Here is a 7,287-nt window from a genome sequence, read left to right on the forward strand (position 1 = left end):
TTCAGTAAGGTGTGGTCAGTAAGGTGTGGTCAGTAAGGTGTGGTCAGTAAGGTGTGGTCAGTAAGGTGTGGTCAGTAAGGTGTGTTCAGTAAGGTGTGGTCAGTAAGGTGTGTTCAGTAAGGTGTGGTCAGTAAGGTGTGGTCAGTAAGGTGTGGTCAGTAAGGTGTGGTCAGTAAGGTGTGTGGTCAGTAAGGTGTGGTCAGTAAGGTGTGGTCAGTAAGGTGTGTTCAGTAAGGTGTGTTCAGTAAGGTGTGTTCAATAAGGTGTGTTCAGTAAGGTGTGGTCAGTAAGGTGTGGTCAGTAAGGTGTGTGGTCAGTAAGGTGTGGTCAGTAAGGTGTGGTCAGTAAGGTGTGTGGTCAGTAAGGTGTGTGGTCAGTAAGGTGTGTTCAGTAAGGTGTGTTCAGTAAGGTGTGGTCAGTAAGGTGTGGTCAGTAAGGTGTGGTCAGTAAGGTGTGGTCAGTAAGGTGTGGTCAGTAAGGTGTGTTCAGTAAGGTGTGGTCAGTAAGGTGTGGTCAGTAAGGTGTGGTCAGTAAGGTGTGGTCAGTAAGGTGTGGTCAGTAAGGGTGTTTCCACACTGGGAACCGCTGGGCAGCTTTCACATTACAAAATGTGTAATGTGCCCCTCCTCCTCCATCATAAAATTCTAAAAACTCATACTAGTTAAAGGAGAATTTCGGTTTTTTTTTAACCTGGACCCTATTTTCCACACTGTATGTGTCTAAGGGACTCATCACTGTATGTGTCTAAGGGACTCATCACTGTATGTGTCTAAGGGACTCATCACTGTATGTGTCTAAGGGACTCATCACTGTATGTGTCTAAGGGACTCATCACACTGTATGTATCTAAGGGACTCATCACACTGTATGTGTCTAAGGGACACATCACTGTATGTGTCTAAGGGACTCATCACTGTATGTGTCTAAGGGACACATCACACTGTATGTATCTAAGGGACTCATCACTGTATGTGTCTAAGGGACTCATCGTGACATATTTTTTCAAATTGGTCGAGTACTCACCAAGATAGCCTTGTTTACAGCTCGAGCAATGTGCCCAAACAACTACACAGTGATACTACACAGTGTAACTACACAGGGCAATCCTGCACCGCATCGCCAATACACGTTTGCTAATAAAACTGCTTGGGGAGCGGCTCAAACTGTCAATAGTGTCTGGCAACATAGAAACGACTCTATACATGATTTCTCTGGACAGAGAAAATGGGCGTGAACAGGCAAGGAGAGAGAGAGAGAGAGAGAGAGAGAGCGAGAGAGAAAGAGAGAGAGAGTAGCAGGGAAGCTTGCACTGTGTCAACACGGAGGATTTCTACTCTCGTCAACAGCGCTGTGCTGTGCTTCTTTCTCTCTCTCCCCTCACCTCTTCATACACACATTTTCTCTGTGCGACAGTAAACCCCGGAGAATAATATTCATGTATAGAGTCGTTTCCATGTTGCCAAACACTATAATGACAGTTTGAGCCTCCCAGCGGCAAACCAAGCAGTTTTATTAGCGAACGTGTATTGACGACGATGCGGTGCAGGATTGCCCTGTGTAGTTACACTGATAGTTGTTTGAGCACATTGCTCGAGCTGTAAACAAGGCAAGTCAGTACTTGACCAATTTGAAAAAAATATGTCACGATGAGTCCCTTAGACACAAACAGTGTGGAAAATAGGGTACAGGTTGAAAGAAAAACGAAATTCTCCTTTAACTGCTGCGGGGTTCCGCATTTCTGGGTGGTTGTGACGTCACGCTGATTCATGCTATTGCACAGCATCATTTTTTTCTTTTCTTTTTTAAGTTTTAATATATTTTTTTAAAGAACATATCATAGAAAAAAAACAGATAAAACACACACAGACACACAAAGACAACATCTACAATACAAGGCTCAGAGGTAACAACAACAACAACAACAACAACAACTAAGACACTTCATGAGGTCACATAAGTTGTAAATAGCAGCACAGTCCGGATTGCTTTGGGATTCTTTGGGAGTCCATATATTCAGTGAGATCATTTTTAAACACAGGGAAGAATGGTTCAGAACCACTGACTTTACACTTGTGGATGTGGTATTTAGCAAGTAAAAACAAAAGATGAATTATAAAACATTTCCCCTCATTCTCCATCGTGAAATGAAATACACCAAAGAAAACATCCTTAAAACAGAAAGAAAAACCTGAGCTGAGATAGCCTACAGTTAGATGAACTTCAGAATCTCTGAGCAACATTTCTCTGTATGAGAACACTTCCAAAACACATGTGAGACATTTTGATCAGAATCTTTACTAAATGAGCACGATCTGACTTAATGTCCAGTTATATCTATATTAACTGTTATGGGAATTTGAAACCTTCTCAAAAGAATCTGCGTAGTTGTAGGCTACAGCCTACCTACCATTCAAGTTGAATGGTAGGTAGCCTGTAGCCTACAACTACGCAGATTCAAGTCAAATAGTTGACCAACAAGCATGATATTGTTTTTGAACACATTTTCATAGAATAACGACTTGTTTTTGTAGAGAATGTCTAGCAGCATCCTGAGGTAACCAAGTGACGTCATCTACTCACCAGCAACACACTGCAGGCAGACAGCGGAGCCTGCCTGGGAGGAGCCCTTTAATCTCGCGTCTCACTGACATTTCGTTGATGTATGGTAGGCTATCAGCAAGCAAGCTTCAATCCGTTTCATTCCGAACATGTAACGTAACCGCTACGCTAACTGCTGCTCCAATTTAGAAAAGAAACGCGCTGTGAATCGAATGTTATTTGGGCTCTTTTCGGTCCCTCGGTCTTTCACATCTTCTATCAGTGATTTCCTGCCTCTAGACCGGCTCGAGCCGGTGCTCTCACGAGAGCGCGCACAGCATCCAGCGCCGTAGCACGTGCCGTGCCGCAGCAGCAAAATCACAAGAAACAGCTGACGTTCCAATGCAACATCACAGCGCAGCAAGCCTGCCATTTTGGCCTAACGGAGACGCCTCTGATTTGCTGTCATGGTTCTGTGCTGTTGTCCCATTGGCTAAGGAGGCGTGTTTTTGCAGGCCAAAATGGCGGCAGCTCTGTTGTTGAAATCTCAGAGGGTGAGTCTTGTCTTCAATACTCTTTGCTAATGCTGCATTTCCGTCAGCATGACTTTTACGTTTAAGACCACGACTTGGGAGGTGTTTATGACAAGTTTGAGTTTTTGACTAGATTAAAGCCGAAATGATTCAGGTTGTCCCATCTCATAATTATAATTATAGGTTGGTTGCATCTGACGAGCTTTGTCCCACGTGTAGGCTATAACACAGGCACAGTGGTGCATTATGCATATTAGGCCCTGTGGCATAATGGCATCAGAAACCTTAATGACTGATGCGATTTTCTGGAATGAATATTGTGCGCAGGCGCAGGGGATTTGTCAGTGATCGGGCATCATCTTTTACCACCTAACCCTATTTGGCTGTTTGTTGTTGTATCTCCTGAAAGTTGAAGTTGAACCCTGTCTTTCCTATTGGACATGAATGCAACATAAGCTCCAAACAATCATGTGTGATAAACCTGCCCACATTTTAATGATCAACATTTTCTGATTGAAAAAAACTGCTAACAAATTGATGCGCAATGATTATTAGGCTATATACAGTCTATGTGACTTCTTCACCCTCAACATACTGTAGCAGTTGAACAACACAGTCCAAATAATGACAAACTAAAAAATATATGAAGTCTCACTCTTATCGTGACTAAATTTACCTTTATTCACTGCCTAACTGTATTTGTCCGCATGGAGATTTTTTTTCCCCACACAGGGGTTAGGTCCCTCTACGAGAAAGTGTTTTTTCTCCTCCCCTGGACCTAATTTCCATACATCTACAGTCTAGGGTAGTGTAGCGGTATACCTACCAACATGAGGGTCACAGGTTCGTGCCCCTGTGTTACCTCCCGCTTGGTCAGGACGCAGACACAGCCAATCGTGCCTGTATGGATGATACAGGCATGATTGGCTGTGTCTGCGAGTGGGAAGCCGGATTGGGGGTATGTGTCGCTGCACTAGCGCCTCCTCTGGTCGGTCGGGGTGCCTGGTCGGGGTGGAAGTGGAAGTGAACTGTTGGGAATAGCGTGATCCTCTCACATGCTACGTCCTGCCTGCGAAGCTCCCCGCTGTCAGGTGAAAAGAAGTGGCTCGCAGTGGTGGTCGCTGGAGAAGTGGGTATACTGTAATTTGAAGAAGTGGGTAGACGCAAGGCCGATTGAAAAATAAGTAGGTAGACGTGGTCTATCCGCGTCTAACCTGCTACTACACCACTGAGCGGCTGGCAACTGCGCATGTGTCGGAGGAAACATGGTGTTAGTCTATGGCTCTCCCCAGATTGGCAGAGGGGGGAGCAGCGACCGGGGCAGCAGGGGGAAATTGGCCAAGTACAATTGGGGAGAAAATGGGGGGGTGTCAGAAAAAATAAAAAAGTAAAAAAGTCGCGACCCAAATTTCAGATTTGTTTTTATACCACTCAAATTTATTTAATAAAAAACAGTGCAGTAAGACACAATGCCTTCATGCACTGTTAAAAACATGAAAAAATTGCAATTACAGCTAAAAAGCCAATGAAATAAAAAGGCAGACTTATCTTGACTTACAGGCCTATATGTTTTTAAACACGTTAAAGTGGTGATAGAGAAAATTTACATCACATTAGCCTTTATTTGGACAATCACTAGTTATTAATATATTCATATACATTTCCATTTTAGTTACATATAGTTATGACACAGACAGACTTCATATTTAGATGACCTGTGTACATACACAGATAGACATCATATTTGGATAACCTGTGTACATACACAGACAGACGTATTTAGATAACTTGTACCTTACATTTGCAGCTCCTCTCTATCGCACACTGTGACCTGTCACCGTGCCACGGTGCCCTCTACAGGGCCAGAATAACAGATAGGTTGAGTCTACAGAGTGGCCTTCAAGTGTGCGTCAAGACATGTCATCTGATGTGTGTCCTATAAGTATCTTTGACTTTCTGTTCAATGTATGTAAGCCTGTGTATCCATCCGTGAATATACAAAAGTGCATCTCTTGGCCAAGATCTATGTCAAATACATCATATCAGACGACTTCTTCTGACTCCTGGCTCCATCATTTCATTTCAACTGGTTTCCTTCAAGTGTTTCACTGTTTACCTTTTGGCTGTGGAATTTCATTCTCTAACAAGTGGTGATGCTCATCAAGTTTCAACAATCCCCCCCCCCCCCCCCCCCCGGGCGTCTGCGGCCCGCTCAAAATGACCCACGTTTGGGTCCCGACTCACCTGTTGAGAATCCCTGCCTTAGAATGTTCAACAAATATTAATGAAATGGTTCAGAAATTGTTTGTTGAATATTCATTGAACATTTGTAAACTATGCACTTGTAAACTATGCACTCAACCTATAGGTTGGGTTCAACTCATTTATTATGAAAATATGTATATGTTCATGAATTGTCACACTTACTCTATAGATAATATGTTAAACATCTACAAAGGCTAGCTGAAATGATGAATTGTTGTATGTCAACTAATGTCAACTAATAAGCTGTTGAAACATAGGACTAATACTCTGTAGACTCTCCAAGTGACTGAGATTTGTATCAGAGACAGTCACACTCCTGCATCACTGAGCTATATTAAAGAGTCCTGCATGCGTGCAGTGTGCACGGTCTGAGATGAGAGACGCACTGTGCTGCTGCCAACCGCAACTTGAGTCTCCTCCACGACCACGAGTGCAAATCATCAGGATTTCTTTCAGTCATCATTTTCTTTCCCTTTTAAGTCCAATGGACATCGATGATAGAATATCATGTCCAATGGACATCGATATGGATGACAGAATATGATGGTTAGGGGTGTCAAAAATAATCGATTATAAGAGGCATCGCGATGTGGACGTGCACGATTCTGCATCGATTCACAAATGTCAAAAATCGATTATAAAAAAAATATATATATATAATATATATATATATATAATCAAATAAAATATAATGGAAGTACATGCAGTTGTTTATTTTAATTATGGATCAATACAATGCAATTCCAAATGCACTTTTATTTTAAAAGTAGCCACACAGTGAGAAAAAAGAAAGTGAGAAAAAATAAATCATGTATTGCGGAAAAAAGTGATGCATTCGATTTAAGATGCATCGAGAGAGATGCATCGATAATCGTAGTCGAATCGAATCGTAGCCCTCTGAATCGTAATCTAATCGAATCGTGAGGCCAGTGAAGATTCACAGCCCTAATGATGGTCGGTGCATGGTGACCATCATGAAGCTGCTGTGTTGTCTGGTGGGACAAACCTCATGACTTTCAATCTCATTGACACAAACACAACAGCTCAAGTCAAGACTTTAGTTTAGAAGCCTTTTCAAGTCATCAAAGTAGTACAAGTCAAAGTCAAGTGCCAAAGTCACAGAACCCAAGTCTCAAGTCTTTTCAATGCATTAAGTCAAGTCCCCACCTCTGGAAGCAAATACTCACCTGTCTCCCAGTTGCGACTGATCCTTTGACTTGCGTTACTTGCTCACAGTGCCATAGTAATGTGACCAAAGTTCAACATGTGTGTTAAAAGCTTGATAATCCTGTCAAAATGCTGTTTCACTGACTGTGAATTCACATGTAGTAGTTTGCCTGTTTATGCTGCATCAGAGTGTCAAGGAAACAGTGGCTATGTTGTGTAGATGGGAGTTATAGAGTGACTTTATTATGTCCAGGTTAGTTAGCCTGGGTAAACCCAGCCCCCACGTGACCACGTGACCTGCTCTGAGAACCAGAGGTCTGAGAGCAGGTCACGTGGGGGCTGGGTTTACCCAGGTCAGGTTACCCAGGTCACGTGGGGGCTGGGTTTACCCAGGTCACGTGGGGGCTGGGTTTACCCAGGTCAGGTTACCCAGGTCACGTCGGGTCAGGTTACCCAGGTCACGTGGGGGCTGGGTTTACCCAGGTCAGGTTACCCAGGTCACGTGGGGTCAGGTTACCCAGGTCACGTGGGGGCTGGGTTTACCCAGGCTACAGGTTAGTGTCAAGGAAACAGTGGCTATGTTGTGTAGATGGGAGTTATAGAGTGACTTTATTATGTCCAGGTTAGTGTCAAGGAAACAGTGGCTATGTATGTGACGAAAGTGATGTTGAAAGGTATTGGAATTTAACTAAAGGATTCCTGTATACTGTATATACCCTGTAATAAAATGTGTTTTACTTGGTCAAACCAAGCGATTCAGCTATATTTAGAACAGGGATGTCAG

The sequence above is a fragment of the Poromitra crassiceps genome, assembly GCF_964638095.1.
Source record: "Poromitra crassiceps genome assembly, chromosome: 13".
Taxonomy (NCBI): domain Eukaryota; kingdom Metazoa; phylum Chordata; class Actinopteri; order Beryciformes; family Melamphaidae; genus Poromitra; species Poromitra crassiceps.